We start from the raw sequence: 21518 nt of genomic DNA, 5'->3' as shown, positions 1-21518 counted from the left end.
CTTGGGATTACACTAACTTTGGTTAGTTTAGTTTGAGGGAAGTCATTATCTTTGCAATGGAATTCCTCCTAATAAGGCCATTCCTGTATTTTTATTTTTTAAAATATATATATTATTGATTTTTTTACAGAGAGGGAGGGAGAGGGAGAGAGAGTTAGAAACATCTATGAGAGAGAAACATCAACCAGCCACCTCCTGCACACCCCCTACTGGGGATGTGCCCGCGACCAAGGTACATGCCCTTGACAGGAATCGAACCTGGGATCCTTGAGTCCGCTGGCCAACGCTCTATCCACTGAGCCAAACCGGTTAGGGCCATTCGTGTATTTTTAAATAAAATGTTTTGTTGGTATTGGTCCTTTTACATTATTGTTAAATTTCCCCTCAACAGTCGACAGTATCAGTAGAATATGTCTAAATTTTGTTCCCTTTTTATTATTTTGCCTGACACATCATGAGCTTTGATTTATGAATGCAGGTCTTGCTTCAACTTAAGATTTTCTTTTCTAATATCTTTTTTATAATATTATTACTAGCAGAAGAATATTTCTCTGGTCTTTTTTCCCCCTTCTCATTGAAAACTGGATTTTCATTGTCCATCCTCTATATCTAGACCTTGTATCTAATAATGTTGATCTGTCTGTCCTTTTCTTCTATATTATGGAATAAAATCCACAAGCTTGTCTTTCTTTTCACTGATTGCATTTTCTTCTGTATCATTTCTAACCACCGATTATGCTAAATTCATTTAAAATTCTGCTATGTTATTAAATTATTTCTTTCATTATTTTCTTAACTCTGACAACCCTCATCTCACATTGCTGTCTCCACCTCACTTTCACCTTTTATTTCATTGGGTCTATGATTTTTATTTCCCCCTCCATCAAATGTAGTTTAAATGTTGCTTAAATTTACTTCTATTATTTATAGTAATTTTTAAAAATATGCAATTTTAATATTTCTCAAGTGCTATGTTTATCTTTGCTCATGTTACAGAATTATTACATAGGTCACATGTTGTTTTTTAATTTTCCTCTTAAATTGTTTTAGAAGGCAGAAAAGATCTATCTTAACTATGCATTCACCAAAAATTAAAGTGAATAGATTTTTCACTGTTTACTGGAACTCTATTAACATATTAAAAAAAATCCTAAATTGGTACTTCAACTAAGAACTGGCCAATGATCTTGATAGCCTGCTGGGTGTGGAAAGCAAGCAGTCCAGGGCTGTGGGATGTCCTACCAGAGAATCATAATCATAATCAATCATAATTGTAATCATAATCATAATCGATCCACCTAGATACCAGGCCTGGTTCTAAACATTTTACATGTATTTCTTTAATCCTCACAATAATTCCTTGAGGTATAGTTGATCATTATCCCTGTTTTATAGATGAGGAAATTGAGGCTCAGTTAAATTATCCAAACAAATAATTAGTGGAACTAGGTTTCAAACCCAAACAGTCTGGCTCAGGAACCCACATTCTTAACTTCTATTTTATATTGCCTCACTTCTGCAGACATTATGCCTGCTTCTTCCCTATGTCTGTGGGTCTGCAACCTGCCCTCATACATGGAGGGCAGGGAGAGACTGAGGCCGATTGGTAGGCCAGGAACTTAACACACGAGGCTTATCTTGGGCTCCGCAAGCCTGGTTGATCCCCACCTCCTTCCACCAGAGCTTCAGTTTATACAGAGGCCTTAACAGGGTTCGGTCACATATTCAGTCCTATTGCTCTGAACACCAACCACCTTAAAATCTCAAGGTTGCGACCTTGAAAACATTCCCACTGGGTGCACGGTGGGCACACGGGTATTCAAAGGGCAGGGAGGGGTTGAGGAGTCCCTGATTGCTCTGGTCTGCTCTTGGGTCAACCAGTGGTCACGACCTCTTGATGACCTCCTTCGACAGTGTCTGTTGAAATAGTCGTCAGCTATCTCAGCTGGTTTTAGGGAGGATCCCTACCACTCCTGGGAGGGGCCCAGTTGCCCCAGGGCTTTCCTTCTGGGGTGGCCAGGCCTCCTCCCTGGGTCTGAGATGCAAACACTGCTGAGCATGGGGCTGGAAGGGTGCTTGCTTCTCCGGAGGCCTCTTGCCGCTGTCACCAGCTCCAGACCTGAGGGTCTTGTCTGTCTGTCCACTTCTATCCCCTGACACACACACTTTCTGATGAGTCTAACTGTAGGTCTTCCTTCTCATTGTGGTTACCTTAATATCTAGACTATATCCCTAGATTTTTTTTTTTACAATTATGTGGCAGATGTTTGTACTTCTCTGCCACGAGCAGGATTTCCACTTATTTCTATTTAAAATAACCTTTGCCGGGCTTGGTGGTGTGCGCCTGTAGTCCCAGCTACACAGGAGGCTGAGGCTGAAGGATTGCTTGAGCCCAGGAGTTCTGGGGTGTCGTGTGCTATGCCGATAGGGTGTCCGCCCTAAGTTGGGCATCAATGTGGTAACCTCCCGGGAGCGGGGACCACCAGGTTGCCTAAGGAGGGGTGAACCGGCCCAGCTCAGAAACGGAGCAGTCAGAGCTCCTGTGCTGATCAGCAGTGGGATTGTGCCTGTGAGGAGCCACTGCACTCCAGCCTGGGCAACACAGCGAGACCCTGTCTTTAAAACAAACCAAAACAAAAAACAAAAAAACACCACAACAAAAACCTCCTTTGGTCCTCTCAGTGGTTCCTGGAGGGTGGGGATTGAACATCTGTGTGCTGCTCCTCTTTCTAGATCTCTCTTCTTTCTCTCTTGCTCCTGCTTCCTGGCACCTTCTTCTCCTTTGTCCTGCATTATGCTTCATTCTCACCTGAGGTTCTCTGGATGAGCCTCTTCCTGGTCTCCTCTTCCATCTGCACCTTGCTCTCCCCCTTTCTTCACCTTTAGTCTTTAGCCTGCTGCTCTTTTCACTCGGGATGCTCTCCTTGGTGACCTCACGCCCTCCAAAGGTCTCACTACCACGCACATGCTAGTGGTCTCCAGTCCAGGCGCCAGCCCAGGTGCCTCAGAAGCTTCCTTTACATAGTCAGCTGTCTGCTGGATCTCACAGACCAGACACCACAAACTCAACATGTCGAACACTGCACCAGTCACCTCTTCTCCCCCTCCTGCATGGTGGGTGAGTCCCTCTATCCTGCCAGTCATCCTTGACTCCTTTCCAGTTCAGCCACCCTCCAGCTAAAGGATGCTCCCCTGTCCTGCAAGAATGATTGCTCCCCCTCCTAAAGTTCTTCAAAGCCTCCAGCTCCAGCTCCTCAATGTGGTCTGAAAGGTCAAGTGAGATTGGTCTATCGTCTGTCCTTGTTCCCTGCTGCACTGTTCCCCTGTCTGCACAGCTTGGAGTTTCCTGCCTTTCCCTGGTGTGGCCTCGATCCTGCCTGCTGGTAAATGGCCTCTGGGGAGGAAGGAATCCCTGATCTGTAGCAATTGTGACTTTTCTGGTAAATACTCCCCCCATGGACAGTTTCAGACTAACATGATGTCATTGAATGAGAAGTTGGGAAAAGACGGGTAGTATCCACTGTTAGATAACATTTCCATCGTACAGATACAATAGACCTAAAAAATCCTCAAGGGCATAGCTAATCCTATCTAATAAAAGGGTAATATGCAAATTGACCCTAACGGTGGAACGGCCAGTCGCTATGACATGCACTGACCACGAGGGGGCAGATGCTCAACGCAGGAGCTTCTCCCATGGTGGTCAGTGCGCTTCCACAGGGGGAGCTCCACTCAGCCACAAGCTGGGCTGAGGGCTGCTAGCGCAGTGGCAATGGTGGGAGCCTTTCCTGCCTCTGTGGCAGTTGGACATCCCCCGAGGGCTCCTGGGCTGCCAGAGGGATGTCTGACTGCCAGCTTAGGCTTGATCCCCTGAGGAGCGGGCCTAAGCCGGCAGGTGGACATCCCCTAAGGGCACAGGCCAGGCTGAGGGACTCCCCCCCCCTCCCCGCCCCGAGTGCACGAATTTTCATGCACTGGGCCTCTAGTACTAAAATAAATTAGGGACTGATATATTTTTATATTTGTTTTAAATATGATTTATTTAATAGTACTTAATTTAATTTTTAATAATGACCAAGTTTAACAATCAGCTTGCCAGATTCCTGAACATTTGTTTTAATCCTCACCCAAGGATATTTTTTCCATTGATTTTTTTTAGGGAGGGAGGAGGGAGGAGGGAGAGAAAGAGAGAGAGAAACATCTACGTGAGAGAGACCCATAGATTGGTTGCCTCTCACATGTGCCCCAACTGGGCCATGGATTGAACCTGCAACCAAGGTATGTGCTCTTGACCAGGAATAGAACCTATGGGCTGACATTCTAACCACTGAGCTAAACTGGCCAGGGCAAGACTCTTGAGCATTTAACAGCTGGCCCTTGTGAGCTGGTTCCAGCCAGCTCCAGGACACCACTGACCTCTTTCCCAAAGATCCCTCCTTCCCACCAACATCCGGCCAATGCTTATTCTTCCCTTCAGAGCCAGCTCTGCTCATGCTGGAAATGTGCTCTCTCTGTCTCCCTCATTGCTCTTACCACATTGCAACGACCTATTTATGCACCTGCCTTTTTCCTATTCCAGGAGCTTCTTGAGCAGAGGCTGTGCCTCATTCATCTTTGTAATCCCAGTACAGTGCTCGGCACATAGAAGACACTCAGTGAATTATTGTTTAAAGAATCAGCTATGTCTTGCCTGTTGGCCTCATCCTTTTTTCATCCACCTCCCTTCCCACTCACTCTGGGAAATAATGTTTGTTGATTGGATCAACTGACCAAGTAGATGAGAGCATTTGTTGGTATGAATAGTTCACTCACCTATGTTTGAGGTAGGAGGGGGTGTGCTCTCCCACCTACTCCCCAGACATAGGGCCCCCATGCCCATGACTGTCACGTCTCATGCTAATAGTCTAGAGCAGGCGTCCTCAAACTACGGCCCGCGGGCCACATGCGAGTGTTTTTGCCGTGTTGTTTTTTTTACTTCAAAATAAGATATGTGCCGTGTGCATAGGAATTTGTTCATAGTTTTTTTTTAAACTATAGTCCGGCCCTCCAACGGTCTGAGGGACAGTGAACTGGCCCCCTGTTTAAAAAGTTTGAGGACCCCTGGTCTAGAGGATGCAAATTCATTACTGTGGGAAAATGATTATTTAAAGCAGTTGTACATTTGATAAACTTCAGGCCTCTATGCTCAGACCTAGTCTTTTTCATTGAGTGAAAAATAACGTTCTAAACCATCATGTTGACTGACAGAGAACCAGAACAGACCACCAGGAAGTGTTACCTGAACTGAACAGAACAGTGATTGAGCATCTGTGATGCAACAGGTGTTGGGTCAGCCCTGGGCTGGATCAATAGAAAAGGAATCTGTAAATATACCGATGGTACTGATCATATTTTTTCAGTTTTTCAACTGAATGCTTGTCATTTTAGTGACATAGACTCTAATTTCTCAGGATTTTTAGAGTCACTCGTGTCCTTGTAGCTGATTAACCACAGAGGCTGCTGTCTCTAGTCGCCTAACTTACTGCGCATGCAGCCTTAGCTCCAGCCTCACGGAGAAGGGACAGCAGTGAATTCCCTAGAATTGCCATTTTACACATCACCAGGATGACTCTATTTTCACTAGGATAATCTATTTATATAAGTGACTCTTTTTGTTTTCCAAGAAGATTCAACAGTTCCATGAAGCAACAGCAAAAGCAGTAGTCACCTCTCCAGAACAGACCTCAATCTTGGCAAGATTTATACTTCACAAATAAATATTTAAAAGCAAACCATAACAGCAAAAAAACAACACGATGGCACATACCCAAACTACACCCGTTAGCCTGGGTCCGTTTCTCCTGGGAATTATGTGATTCTGAAACCTATGTCGATTTTACTCTCTCCCTGAAGAAAAGTTTGGTGTCTTTAAGATTCTATCTCCACACACATACTGTTCTGAAAAGCAGAATCAAAAGACTGAGGCAAATAGAATTTGAAAGAACTTATTTTGTTTACTAGATTCAACCAGAAAAACATTGAGATTTCTTAAAAATCTCCTTTTACAGGGGAACATTATTTCTTGCCTATGTGGGGACAAATCTATATATACTCTGCACATATAGTCACTCTTTGCCACAATGGATGATGGGTCACATCTGTGGTGAACAGATGATTCTCAAGAGTCTAGGATTCATGAGCAAAGGTGTGCTGTGGCCGAGTGGTGAGCTGTTCTCAGCAGATGTTTCAGAAGAGAGCTGTGCCCCATAATTAGCCTGAAAGCCAAATTATCCCCACTGGAGAGGCCAGAATGACGTGAGCACCCTCTGCCTGTCTTTGAAGATGAACATCCTAGGACGATTGACTCTGTTCTTGATGATTCTGGACTAGGAATGAGTTGACGGCTTGATGGGGGCTCCTGGAAAGGGACTTTGTTGAACTTATTTCTGGAAGAAAAATCTAGACATAGTCTACAGACTCTATAACTAATTGTTGAAAGAAAAGAAGGGGGAAAGAAAAAAAGGAGAAGGACTTTTTCACTCAGACAAGAGCCACAGGAGTAATTAACCCCAAAGACGGAAATAGCAAATGACCTTTGGTGAGGATGTTTTCTGAGCATTTCAAACAGGACCTGACTGCTTTATAATTCTTCAGATGGCGTGGAAAGCATTCTATTGCGGGTGAGAAATACCCTGTTTAAAATGAGCAAAGCCTTCAATTAATCCACACACGACAGCGTCTCTGGCCAGGTAGAATATTTCAACCCTGCACTTCCTGGCCTGTACCCTTTAGAGCAATTGCATTTCATAAATTTCAGGAACGTGCCTGGTGCAGGTGGTTGAGACATGGGAATAGTCATAAATCTGGGGCTCAGTGGCCTCCAGCCTCCACAGTTAAGGCTCTCAAGTGCTGGCCTGGGCACAACTGGAATTCATGCCATAGGACAGCCTTCCACAGGTGGCAATTCCACAGCTTAGGTTTATTTCTTATCGCCATCCTTGAAAAGCAGCGGTGTAGAGGAATGTTAAAAGAGCATGCTTTTCCCAGCGGGCTCTCAGAGGCTACATGGAAGCTGTTTCTGAAGCAAAGATAATTAGGTCGACGTGTTCTACACTTTGTGGCCAAGGATGAGTTCTTACTGAGCAAATGTGCACGGGTGTGGGGAGATGAGCCCACATCCCTGGGGTGAGCTTCCCAGCAAGACCGAGAAGGAGGGAACCAGCACCATGCACGCTCATTCTCGTATCGGATGACTGCAGCTCAAATCAAAAGTTTCCCCTGAACTTTCCCCCCTGCTACAAAACTAATCCATGTTCATTCTAGATTTTAGTTCAAATACAAGGAAGTGAATTTCCTTTGCTTTCTCCATGGGTACACGGAAAAACATGTTTTTTGCCTTCTATTTCATTTTGTGGAAGAGGCCTAAATAAAGATGGTTCTCTTCTTAGAGACTGGTTTCAAAATGAGTAGGAGGGACATGAAATGAGTGGAGGTGAAATATATCATTTATCCACATGCTCATCCCCATTTGGGGGCGGGGGGGGGGGCGCGGGACAGGATGGAGAGCCCCAGTATTTCTGCGTGATTAATGGTGGCGCCAGATTGGCTTCCCATGAAGAATGTACAGTCACTCGACCTCACCTACAGTGTTTTGAATGTCCGCAAAGCATCAGGCAGGCCACTCGGTTACTCTTCCAAGGAGTTGCCTTTTGTTTGAAGACAATGAATGAAGAACATCTTGGGCAAGGCCTGGTCCTTCCCATATGCCGAGTTCCAGAGACCTCCCAGCATTGGGCCAATGATGTCCTTCAGGGATATGTTTAACTGCCCATGTTGGAGGGTAGTCACGTTGCCTTCATGTGTAAGTCCTTCCATACCACCACAGAAGGAATGGCTGCGCTCTGGCCAAGAAAACATGCTTCTGGTGAAGGGGCTGAGGAAAATTTATTGCCCACTGAACTGCTTATGGCTTCCTGAAAAGTCTTTGAAATGGAAGAATAAGTCCAGTGTTCCTTAGGTTTGTCCAAATGTTTAGTTATTTTATATCCTGCTTCTTTTGATTAGTAACACCCATCAGAGACATATGGACCCTGGACTGGGTTCCTGAATCCCATGTTACAGTTTGTTTTTTCTCTAATTATGTAACTGAAGTAACCTTACCTGTGTCAGGAACCCTAGAACTTAAGACTATGGGTTTTTCAGATCTCCTTTAAAACTGTTAAGTGTTAACAAATACTAGGTTCAGTGATGATAGACATAGAATGTGCACCTTTTTCTGCCAAAAGCAGGTGTAAGTCAGACTTATGACATTTAGGAGCCAGTCTCCAAGCCAGCTGGAATAAATGAGGTGAAGCAAAATGGGGACCTCCCAGGTCCTATGTCCTCTCTCCTCTACACAAGCGAAGTCTTGGATGCCCACCTGTTGGTTGGATCTGATCTCCATCTTGCTGTCTGGTCCCCTTGGATGGGTGTCTCTTCTGACTGTTCATGCGGCCTTGACTCTGTTCTCCACCAGCACCTCCTTCGCTTCCTGTCTTTCTTGGATGAAGCCCCACAACATGGGATGGTAGCATCCCTTCACGACAGAAAAACTCAGTAGGAAGAAACAGCCTCTGACCCCATATCTCTACCCAGTGCTGCAAAGGGCAGGCTTCTCTTCGGCCCTCCGCTGACTTTCCCATCGCGTCAGCCCACAGGCTGGGCAACTGCTTCACTCTTCAAGTCTTGAGCACACGGTTCCAACCCCCACCTCTCATTCAGGTTTGCGGGGAAGGTTAGCTGGTTGGTACATTTCAGATTCAGGAAGCTGGATGCAGGGCTGCTCTCAACCTGACGGCAAAGCTGTGTGATGAAAACACCATCGGGCCAGGACCTGAGCGGCCTGAGTTCTAGTCTGATCATTGCCAAGGTTCAGTGAACCTGGCCAAGCCTGCGTGGAACTGCTGGTCCAGCGGGGGCTCTACAGCCCTGCCTAAACCATGGGGTGACTGTCACGACCAGATGAAGGGACAGATGTGGGAGTCCTGGCACAGGCGGGAAAATCTGACGCAGGTTCTGGGGCTGTGCAACAGGAGACAGACTGCTTCACGAGGAAGTGAGCTTCCCAGAACTGGAGGAGTTAAAGCAGAGACCAGGCAACGAGGTGCCAGGGACACTATGAAGGTAGAAGGCCAGACGAGGTGCCCGGAGTCTCGACTTGGTTTTCCAAAGACTGTGGTTTTCCAGGCTGATTCAAAGACAGTGATTCTTGGTAGGGGAGGGTGGGGATAAGGGGGAGAGATCAACCAAAGGACTTGTGTGTATGCACATGAGCCTAACCAGTGGTCACGGACAACAGGGGGGTGGGGGCATGCGTGGGGAGGGGTTTGGGATGGGAATGGGGGGATGAGGACAAATATGTGATACCTTAATCAATAAAGAAATTTTAAAAAAGAGTCAATTAAACACCAAGTCTAAGCTATTGAGCCACCAAAAAAAAAAAAAAAAAAAACCCCAAAAAACACACAAAAAAAACCAAAACAAAGACAGTGATTCTTGGCACTGACCTGGAGTCCTCACCGGACTCTGCATCTGGTCATCTTGACCTGAGCCTGGTGTCACTGAGCGGAACCTCCCTGAGCCCAGAGCACTTCTCTCGTCCACCCTCCTCTCCAACCCCTGCACCTGAGCCTCTCACCTGGCTGGGCTCTGAGGACTTCCTAAACGGGTGATGGTGGCGGGTTCCTCTGACCCCAGCTATGAGCCTAAGTCCTGTCTCAAATCCAAACTGGCTTGACCTATTTACCAAACCTTTTGGGAGAAGGGGAGGTGCCTACATGATACTGACAATCAATATGATTTGAATCTCAGTTTTGCCATCCAGGGGTTTTGATGTAAGAGCATGCAAAGTTAAAGCAGACATTGAGACTATGAGTTTGAGATAAGACCCTGGCCTTATTGTTCCAATGCTATGAGAATAGCATAGGGAGCAGGACAGATGGAAAAACAAGACAGACATGAAAGAGAGAGAGAGAGAGAGAGAGAGAGAGAGAGAGAGAGAGAGAGAGAGAGAGAGAAAGAGGAGCCCCCATGTAGCTCCCAGGTCTGACCTTGGCAATTTCCCTAGTTTCTAGACAGTCTGACCAAACAAAATAATTTGGTCACTTCCATGAAGAGTTTGCCACTTTTGAGACGTGGTCCCCATCCAATACCCCCAGTGGACACTTGAAATCGTGGATAGTGCCAAACCTTGTATATACTATGCATTTTTCCCTATACGTACATACCTTTTCACACATAGGAAGCACTTTATGGCTTTTCTTTGGCATATCCAAATTGCCAGCACCACTGCTCTTGAACTTTGGGGTCGTTATTCAGTAAAATAAGGGTGACTTGTACACAAACACTGCGATACTTCAATAGTCGAGCTGATTACTAAGGCGGCCAGTAAGTCACTACCAGGCAGAGTGTATACAGCGTGGAGACACTGGACGAAGGGCTGATTCAAGTCTGGGCAGGACAGAGCAGGGGGGCATGGGATTTCATCACACTGCTCAGAACAACATGCAATTTAAAACCTATGAGTTGTTTATTTCTGGAATTTTCCATTTATTTATTTTTTTTGGACTGCTCTTGACCACAGGTAACTGAAAATGCAGAAAGCAAAATCGCGGATAGCGGGGACTAGTGTCTTCCAATTCATGGCTCATTTGAGGAAGAAAAAGCAGGGAGGAACAAACCCCATACTGATTTTGTTGGTAAACATCAGCCAACTGTTTTCTTATTAATTTACCTTGGCAACACCTCTCTATTATGTAATTATGTGAAATTTCAGACCCGTATTTACTTCTAGCCTACACATACCTTATGTTACCTCATGTTTTCATTACCATATTGCGAGAAAGGACTCACTTCTCTTAGTTCCTGCAGACACTCAAATAATCCCATTGGGAGATAAGACAGGTTGGCGCCCGCCGAACAGCTGGGTGGCCGTGAAGTGCAGGGGTGGGGCCAGGCTGTGGTGGGAGGAGGTCACCTCAGAGAAGGGAGGCGGGGGGGGGGCGGGGGGGGCGGAGGGTGGCAGGTCTGCGCTAAGCTGCACGACCCACCCACAGGGAAGGCAGAATAGGAATTGCTGAAATAACAGCTAGAAAAGGCAAAGTGTCAAGTGCTTATTGTGAAAGAAGCAAATGTGAAATAAATGATCCTGAGGGAGACTGGACAGTTCTGACCAGTTTGGTACACATCTCGGAGCAAAAGGGAAAGCTGAGGCCTCTTCAGGGGAAACAGGAGGATGTTGGAGACAAAACGGTGAAAATTCACGAACAGAAACCAGAGCATTTGCTAATACTCTTCAGCTCACACACAGCAGCATTTTCAGACCTGAGGTGCCCCCAGAGGTGCTGTCTTTGAATCTCACATGGAGGTGGAGGGAAGCCCTCCAGATGTTCTATGGATTCTGACCCAGGTGGGTTGGGAAGGGCTCTGACTTGAGCATTTAGAAAAAAAAAACAAAACAAACTTCCCCTGTGCTTCTAATGCACAGCTGGGGGCGAGAAGCACCGTTCTTCACGCCTGGCCCCAAACTAGCAGGAACGTCACCCGGGAATTTGGTAGAAATGCAGATTCCTAGGCGCCAGCCCAGACCTACCAAATCAGAAACTCTGATGGTGGGGCCTGGCAGTCTGTGTGTTAATATCACCCCTCCCCCGCAATGTGTGTCTGACTCCCCTACAGTGTGAGGACCACGGCGGCAGAGACACCTGAAACTCAGGGTGCCGCTTCTCTTAAAAACAGCTGTCCGCCACCTTCCCCATTCCTCTCAGGAGTTCCTCCCATACCACCCCGTCTCGCCCACCCAGGCCTGGAGCCTGGAGACGGCTCTGGGGGCTGCTGGGCGGCCAGGTGGGCATGCCACACCCAGGGACACTGTTCACCTAAGAGCCTTGCAGACAGCACGGTTTGGGGGCAGGTAGAAGTCAAGTCCCTGGGAAAGACACGTCTTTCTCTAATTCGCCCAAAGTCAGGATTTAGCCCAAAGGCGGGCCTCCTTTCTCTCTTCTCTCCCTCTTCTTCGAATCAGTTGATTTACCTACAGAGCATCTCCCGAAGCCACCTAGATGTCCACTCTCCATGTCCGCCACGTGTCCCATGCCTCAGCCCTACTTCCTAGACCACTGCAGAGATCTCCCAACACCTGTCCTTCTCAGCACCACTTAGCACATGTCCCTCCCCGCATCCCACAGCCCTTTCCCTCATGCGCACACGTGCGTGCCCACCTGCCTGCCCGCACATGCATGGACACATGTGCGTGCCACCAGCATCTTTTCCAGCTACTCCGCTGCGTGGGGGTAAAGTCCACACTCCTCAGCCTGGTGTCCAGAGCCTTCCCCCTGCGGGCCCCTCCCTGCTGCTCCAACCTTATCTCTCACCGGCCTTATTTATGAACCCTCTGTCCCAGCCAAACTGGTCTACTGGTAAAACCCCGATAAGATAAACAAGTAAATTTAGAGCCAGTGAACCCGGAACAGGTACAGGCAGCCACAGGGGTGTCAGGCTGGGACAGCTTCAGACACATCAAATGCTCAGGAGTCTGAATGGATATTCTCGGGTCTTTGAGTTAAATAGTTCCACACTGAGGTCACGTGGAGAATGGTACCAAGGACAGGAGCACTCAATGGAGCTTTCTCTCTACCTCCTCCTTTCTTTATGGTATTTCATTTGTTGTGTTTTTCTTAGAGAGGCTAGCTTGAGAAATGATTTTGTGGTTATTTCAATTAACGGATATATTTCACAGAAGATTAACCAAGTGCTTGGATTATGGGAACAAACCTCAGTTTACTTCAGGTGTTCTCCCAGAAAGAGCATGCACACCTACCTTCATAACCCAAAGAGCACCATTGCCATCTGGTGGCTGCTACCTGAAACACAGGCAGAACTGCATTTATTCATTCAACAAACATTTCATCAACACCTACTAGTGACAGACAGGCTTTCTCCTAGCCCCTGGGGATACATTGCTGAGTCAGATGCAGTTTCTGTAGACATACAATTGATCAGGCAACTTCAACAGAGAAAGCTTGGGGTGCTATGGCAGGACACGGAGGTACGAGTCATATCATGGGTGGTCCTGGAGCCTTCCTGGAGGTGACATCTAGTCTGAGTGCTGAAAATGCACAAGAAGGAATCTGGCCCATTAGGAGGGGGTCAGGTTGACACAGGGCCTGTCATAACTCAGGTGGGCACAGGTATAATAAGCAGGCTGGGGCCTCAGTATACAGACCAGTGCAGATGGAGAGGGAGCTAGGACCACTAAAGACAAAATGTTCAAGGTATAAGATGGACTTCTTCAGGCAGAGCAGATATTTCTGATTCACATTGTCCAGTGGGGTGTGGAGGATTGAGGCTTGATTCAAGTAGTACTGCATCCTAAGAGGGTCTAGTTGAGAGGACCAGCCTTATCTAGTTAGGTCTAGGTGAGCATCATACATGGATGGTTCCAAAGGCTTCACGGAGCTGTGGGCAGGCTCCTAGCAGTGAACTTGGGGCAGAACTCAAGCTAGCAGCTAGGGCTACGGGAAGTAGGCTCAGCCTCCTGGGGAGAAAGTTGGGGAAACTGGGTCAGATATCAGCTCCATCATCATAAAGGTTAGTTCCTCTTTATCCTTGATTCCTGAACTGACTACAGGGCTTTTGGGGACCTCCATGGCCCCCCCTCCACCCTGTTCTAGTGGCTTGTTTCCTATTGTGGTATTGGGAACAGATCCAGGCTGGGACCTACCTATGGCAGGAATGCTGTGTGTTTACCAAGCTTTTTTCTTTTTCCTCCTGGGCCTGTGCATTCCCCAGCCTCCTTTCATGTGGGTGTGGCCAAGGAAATGAAGTTGGGAGTGTTTACACCACTTCCAGGTTGGTCTGATCTGTGAAAACCTGGCCAGCTGGTTGCAGACTATGCAGCAAAGACATCTGAGGGGTGGAAGAAAGCGGGGTCACCAGACTGAAGGAGCCTGCGTTCCCAAACCACTGCATGGAAAGCTGCCCATGGAACACCCACATTTGGATGGTTAGGTGAGTGAGAAATAGACTTGTATATTGTCAAGCCCTTGAGATTGGGGGCTCCTTGTTACAGCACGTATCCTATCCACGCTCCCCTCAGGACTCGATTTTTATTTCTGTTCTGCCATTCTGGGGGCTGGGATCCTCCTATCCGCTCCTCTATACATCGCCTTGAAAGCAGCTGCTGTTGAAAGTTCTGATTATCTTCTGCTTTGAGGGCCCCCACGATTGGGCCCATGCATATGTCACAGAGCCCTCCTTACTCTGTGTTGGGACTGTGGGGTGCTGACTTGCGTGGAATGCCACCGCAGTCTGCTGCCAGCCTCTGTGGATTCTGGATTCTGCTTCCTGCGCATGCGGCCCGTCTCCGCAATCTCTCTCCTCCCACCCTCACCCGCACCCTGTGACTAGGAGGTGAAAAATGGCTGTTCCATGCACTAGCTTGACTGAAAGCTCCAAGATTTGCCTTAAGGCAGTCAAGCCATCTGCTGACTCCCCACGTTCACAAGCAGAACTACGCCTAATCGTCGACAGGCAGCCACATTCGGCCAGGAGGAGTGCCAGGAAAGATGCGATGACAACTTAGAAAGTGCTAATATCTGACAAGCCGAGATCATGGGTGACATCAATTGATAGAGGGGCTGAAACGGGAAGGAAATAGGACGGGCCATGTCTGATCGCAATACCAAGAGCAGCCTGCCGTTGACAGGTTGTCCCGCCTTCTGATGAAACATACAGCCAGGGTCTGCATGGTAGCACTGCGGCCGAGCCCCCACTGTGTGACCGGGGCTCCTGGATGATGCTGACGTACAGGTGTTAGACTATCATCTAAAGAGCTCCACACTCATTTTAATAAAACCAGGCAGGATAGAGTTGGCCTACATACTCCTTTCGGAAGGAGTAGTACACGTTGTAATGGCCCACTAGGTCTTAGGTGTTCTGATTCCTACCTACCCTCAAGTTTGGTTTCATCCAGTTTTACGTTTCCGCTTGCTCAATGCTTCCAAGCCACGCTAGTCTTCTCTACATTCTTCAGGCACACCCAGCACAGTGCTAGGCACTTAGCACAAACTCAGCAAATCAATGTCGACGAATGAACGAGGGACAGGGATGCTGTTAGGAAACTGCTGCGATCTAGTGAGATAGAGCTGAGCTTTGGGTGGATCCCTCTCTAGATACAAGCTCCGTGAGATCAGAAATCTAGCTTGTTTGCTGTCCCAGTGATTTCCCATGGCCTAGAACAGTATCTAACGCAGACTAGATGCCAATACATTTATGGAGTCAGTGGAATGAATGAGAATGAAGGGAGAAGTGGCCAGAATGAGAGAAATTAGTAGGCAGAATCAATAGGGCTTGGTGATGAACTGGATGTGGAGGTGGGGGCTGGGAGAGAAGGAGGAGTCAAGGATGAGCCCAAGTTTCTGACTTGGGAGTGGAGTGGGAGGAGGTATCATTTACTGAGATGGGGAACATGGGATGAGGACAGGAGGTTAATGGAGAAAGGAGGCTGCAGTGATGAGTCTAGTTTTAGGTATTTCAAATCTGCAGCATCTGTGGAATATCTGTGAGAAGAGGTCCAGTGGGCAACTGGATATATTAGTCAGAAACTCAGGAATGAGGAGAGGATGGATTTGGAAATCACCAGCCTGTGGATGTTAATTAAAGCCAAGTGAGTATATAAGGCTGCAGCATAACAGGTGGTGCGGTTGCACAATGATTAAAATACGGTCCCTGCCCTTACAACCAATACAAAAGTCAAGATTTGACATAGACCTGAAAACTGTTTACAAACCCATCCATGTCTCCATAGCAACCTTGAAGAGCAGAGACAATGCTGCATTATCACAGGGGCCGGGGGAGCACACAGATGCTGCTGCCTCCACAGGTCTCCTCACAGGAGACGTTCCCTCTTCACGTGGGTCCCACAGATAGTGGCACCCAGAGATTCTACGTTAGCTGGTCCAAACCTGTGTCTTCTCCCACGTCTCCACCGCGGGCCAAAGAGATAGAAGCAGAAGGTCATCAGTTCTTTCCAGCCCCTTTTTCTCTAGTTCTGTCTCTCCACATCTGCCACTTCACCAGAGCCTTTCTGGGGGGGCAGCAATGACCTACCTGCTAAATCCTAAGACGCTCCGGTGACCACCTCACTTGGCCTTCCTGCAACATTCCCCACCTTTAGGCATTTCATGCTTCTTTCAACCGGCCTCCTGTGGTGTTGGCGAACAGAACCACAGACCACACGGACAAGTGTTCACTCCGTGTCAGAGCCCTGCTCAGCATGTCACATGGGCACCTCATTGTCCTCACAGCCGCCCTGTGCCATATGTTCAGCTATCCCCACGTTACAGACGGGAAACTGAGGCGTGGGGAAGTTAAATAGCTTCTCAAGACCATCCACGCTGGAGAGCAGAAGTGGCTGGATTCAAACCCCGTCCTTTGGAAAACAAAAGGTGACCCCATTTAAGCACTGAAGGAGGGTCCTGTTCCCTCTCAGATCATCCCTCCTCCATCTCTCCAGGGTCCCCTTTGCTTCTCCCCTGCAAGGCTGCTCTTGCTAACGTTGTTCCATGACCCACTTCTCAGCACTCTACCACTCTGTGGTTAATTTGACCCTCATGGCTTCGTCCCATCTATACGCAGATGGCTCTTCAAACACCAATTCCTTCTCTACTCCAGATTTCCCTCCTGACCTCTCCGGGTCTGGCTGCCTCCTGAGCAGCTTTGCCTCCATGGCCACCAGGGGCCTCACGCTTCGCTGTCTTACCACTGAAACCACAGTAACTTCCCTCCACTTGCTCCTTCTCCCAGGTCCTAACTGCTGTGTATGGCACCACATGACCCAATCAATAGAGTTAGAAATTGAGGCGTTATCCTCAACCACCTCCTCTCCTTCACCCCCACACTCAATCAGTGACCAAACACTGGTGATCCTGCCTTCCCCGGGCTCGCGTCCCCATGTCTAGGCCTACTGCTTTATTCAGGCCGTCATCACTTACCTGGATGAACAGTGACCTCTTTGCTGGTGTCCTCATCTCAGGTATAAGCCATTCAGTCTGCCTCCTGAGGGATACGTCTAAAAGCAAAGCTAAGCACACTGCTGCTCAATTGTAGGTCCTACTCTGGCTCCCCACTGATCCCAGAATAAAGTGTGAACTCCTTGGCATGACCCACAGTGCCTTATGGGACCAGTCTCTGAGCATCTCTCCATCCTCCCTCTCATCCCGAGCTTCCAATGCCTTTCGCAAATGTTAGCTGTGCTCCCGCTGCCCAGCACATCTGTCCACCCTCATCTGCTGGGTGAAGTCATCTGTCCAGTCTAAGCTCCGGCATCACTTGTTCAAACCTTTAATTTTGTTTTATTTTATTTTTCTTTTAAAAATATTTTTTTAAATTGATTTCAGAGAGGAAGGGAGAGAGAGATGGAAACATCAATGATGAGAGAGAATCATTGATTGGCTGCCTCCTGCACGAGGGGATAGAGCCCAGCATCCTAGGCATGTGACCTGACCAGGAATGGAACCATGACCTCCTGGTTCATAGATCGACACTCAACCACTGAGCCACGCCATGGGCTGTGAAAACCTTTTACAAGCGCCTTCCTCCTACTGTTGCCCTCTCTGTGCCCTGCCTGTGTGTGTGTGTGTGTGTGTGTGTGTGTGTGTGTGTGACCGCACCTCTAGCACCGATGGCACTTGGTTCACGTGTCTGCTTCCCTCTCCTAGAAGCTGAGCTCCTTGGGGGCAAGGCCCAGACTTGTATATGGGGAATCTATGCCCGGTGCCTAGTGCCTAGCAATTATTCAGTAAATGTTTGTTGAATAAAGGAATGAAGGAATGGATGAGCCCATCTAACCTGACCCCATGTTTGCAGAAGTTGGACCAAGAGTCCCTAAGATATTGCCTGGTGTTTAGGAGATGGGGCTGAATTGGGGCCAGCTGAGGTTTGTGACTTCCAAAAGGGGTCCTAGTATCTTCTGCAAGGAGATAAAGCCTCCCCCAGGCACACACCATCCCTCCTCTTCCTTATCGGCCACTCTGCACACCAGGAGGTAAACATGGGAACAAAGATATCACAGCTGTGGGGAACTATGGATATTTCAACCAAGAAGTGACTTTAGATTTAGTGGGAAAAACACTGGGTTTAAAGCCAGAAGGCTGGGGCTTGAGCCTGGTCTCTAGAATGTGTTAAATGTATGATTTCAGGCAGTCTTGTAACATCTCTGAGCTCCAGTTTTTTTCTGCTTGGACCAGGAATGGAAAGTCCTGCTCACCTACTCCCCAGGCTGGCGCTGAGGCTGCAATGGGGTTATACGTAGCCGTTCTCTGGATTTGCATGGTGCCCCGTTGTCCTTTATGTGGGGTTCTGCTTGGCAGAGAGAATGTGCCCCACTGCCTCGAACCTCAGCAGACACCAGGCTCAGCTCGGCAGCTGGGGCCCGTCAGCAGAGGAGCCAGGCTCTGCTCAGACATCTGCACGGGCAGCCTTTAAACACAGGGAACACGGAGGAAATGCCACAGGATTTATGGAGTGAAAGCTTTAAAAAGAAACACCAGACTTAAGTCAAAACAGTTGACCCAACTCTGGGGGAGGTGTCTGCCTGGATGTAGGAGAAAAAAAGAAAGACTTGGAGTAGGTGGAGGCGGAGGGGAAAAGTGCTGGGGGGGTGTCGAACCAAGTGGGGTAAGGGCGCACAGCTCGGGGGAGGAAATACTGAGACTGCCTTCACAGAGGGCGCCCTTCCCCCCCCCCCCCCCCCCCAGCATTTTGAAATGCACGTCTTTGGGCCCAGCGGTGCCACTTCTGAGAATGTCACCTGGGATATCCTCACACAAGGCCACAGTGATATGTACAAGGATGGTCACTGCAGCTTCATCTGTAGTTGGGAAAACTTGGAAACAACCCGAATACCATTCAGCAGAGGGCAGGGTAATTATGACACACCCACACGGTGGAATCCTAAGTACCAAAGATGCATATCTCTAGGTAGGAGTGCAGAAAGATGGTCTCGACACAGTGAGAGGAAAGCCACTTGCAGAATAGCATGGATATGATGATTTTGCTTTCATAAAAATAAAAAACATAGCCATGTTTCTATGTGCATAGAAAAATGAATGGGACGATATACAGTCATTCTTAACAGAGTCGGTCTCTGGGAGTTGGTATGTTTCATACAGTTCTGTAGAGCTGATTGTTTTGTTTTTTGTTAATCCTCACCCGAGCATATTTTTTTCATTACTTTTCAGAGACTGGGAGGAAGAGAGGGAGGGAGGAAGGGAGGGGGAGAGATAGATAGATAAACATCGATGTGAGAGAGACACATCAATTGGTTGCTTCTTGCACATACCCCAACTGGGGTGGGGAGCAAACCACAACCTTGGTACGTGCCCTTGACTGGGAATTGAACCCGAGACTCTTTGGTGCAAGGGCTGATGCTCTAACCACTGAGCCACTGGCTAGGATGAGTTCATTGTTTTTAATAGACATATTATTTAACAGAAAATACCCAGAGAATAAAGGGATAATGTTTAATTATGGTCAGTATCATTGCAACAGTCTGCCCTTCATCCTGAAAATATCTTGGCCAGAGAGTCCCTGCATTGTCTCATAGATATAAAAATTATAATACATCCTTAACCCTACCAGACCTGAGGCCCTGAACCTAACTGTCCCCTTAAACCACACAAAGTCAATTCAAACACATGGGGGCAGACATTTGCAATGGCTAACCATGAGGTTTGACCATGATTGGTTGGTTATTTTTAGTTTGTGACGCATTTTTTTTTTTTCACGTACTAGGCAAAGTACCGAAAATTAGGTACAGCGGTATAGCGGCAGATTCGGAAATTACCGAAAATTTTCCTGATGAAAATCCTTTAATATCTCTCATATCCGACCTTTCTACTCCATCTTGGTTAGTTTACTTCCCACAATTCCCTGAGTAGTATCTCTGCTCTGAGGCAAGCATAGAGAGGGTGTGATGATCCCTCCACAAATCACAGGTCACATAGGAAGGGCTCCAAAAATACCAGCTGGAGGAATGAATGAGTGACTTCGGTGCCACGAGGGGCCACCAACATTCAAAGGTGTCTCCAAGAACAGGGCAGGACCTGTGCCAGGTGTGTGGGTGACATGCCCACGGGGTGATGTGAGGAACATATTCTAGATGCAGAGCCGAAAAATCGAGATGAGAGACCTGGATTCCATCAGTAGGCAGCTAGGGGACTTGGTACCAGTCACACCCTTTCTGGGTTTCATTTCCTCCTCTGTAAATGAGACTTGGGCTTGGTCAACATTTTTCAAAGCATGTTCCTGAGGGATGTGTTGATAAATGTCTCTTAAGAGGGACTCTGTGGTCAAATGCACTTGGGAAATGCTGCTCTAGGCATCATACTCTTGCTACGACAAGCCTTTCGGTAAGGAAGCTTGCTTCTGGGTGCTTTACCTGCATTGCTCACGTTTATTCACCTCCAAACCTTAGAAGAAAAAACCTTTTCTGAGCCTCTTTCTGGCACACACACTGCTCCCAGTCATACCTGAGGCCCTTCTGACCGAATCTGTGGCCATGATGAGCTGGCTTCCTCCACACCCACGGCATCGGGTTCTAGGTGCCCCCTGTAGAGAGCAGCTCTGTTTTGTGAGGGCGAGCACACAGATCCATTAACTTCTCAGTACATACTGATGGGATGGGACGGGACAAAGGAGACTTTGTCTGAAAGGTCTGGGCCGGGGCATGGAGCACTGGGGTCCAGATGGGGTCCAGCTATTGCGGATGCAAAACAGGGAAGCAGGGCAACTGGTCAGAAAAAGGGAAGTACTTGGTACCTGAGTAGTTCACTCTCATTTGTGGCTGTAGCTCATCTATGCCTCTGGATTTAAATACTGTTTGTATATTGATGGTGCCCGTGTTTGAATATAAACTTTTGTCCAGAGAATGGGCTTTGGAGTCCTGCATCCCATGACTTTTCTATAAGATGGGATTAAATTTTACCTCATTGGGTTGTTTGCCAGGGTTAAGTGAGCTGACACATATGAACACTCTTAGAAGAGTAACTAACACACAGCAAGTACCCCATAAATACCCTATCACAACTCATCCTTGTTACATATATTTTCAGCTGAGATTACTCTGACTTGACAGGGCCACTCAGATGTCTCCCAAGCATCTCAAACTTAACAAAACCCAAACTGAACGTCTTGATTTTCCCAACAAGACCCCACCTTCCCCATCTCAGTAAAGGGTACCCTGTACCCCCATAGATCAAGCCAGGAACCTGGTGGTCAGACATGTTCCCTCCTTCCCCTCCACGTCCCACCCCCCAGGAAACTGCAGTCCACCCTCAAATGCATTCCATATTCACCTGCTTCTGTGCACCTCCCATCCCTGCTGTCGTCTAAGGAGCATGATCTCAGGAGGGGGCGGTCACAGTCCTCTACGTAGCCTCCCTGCTTTTCCTCCTGCTCCCTGCCTGTGAATTCTTTACATGTAGACAGAATGACTTTAATAA

The 21518-nt window shown here is 47.7% G+C and overlaps 1 protein-coding gene across 1 annotated transcript in view; it reads left to right on the top strand.

Annotated features, from left to right (window-relative positions):
- Positions 1–13884: 13884 nt before the first annotated feature.
- Positions 13885–21518, top strand: part of TBXAS1 (thromboxane A synthase 1) — a 155050-nt gene continuing 147416 nt past the window's right edge. The window contains exon 1 of the mRNA XM_079785787.1: positions 13885–14025. The gene's annotated coding sequence lies outside the window, so the exon portion shown is untranslated. The remainder of the gene's footprint in view (positions 14026–21518) is intronic.

The sequence above is a fragment of the Cnephaeus nilssonii genome (genome assembly GCF_951640355.1).
Source record: "Cnephaeus nilssonii genome assembly, chromosome: 12".
In the NCBI taxonomy this organism is placed as follows: Eukaryota; Metazoa; Chordata; class Mammalia; order Chiroptera; family Vespertilionidae; genus Cnephaeus; species Cnephaeus nilssonii.
The sequence above is the reverse complement of the archived record's forward strand: the minus strand, read 5'-3'. Positions and strand labels throughout refer to the sequence as shown.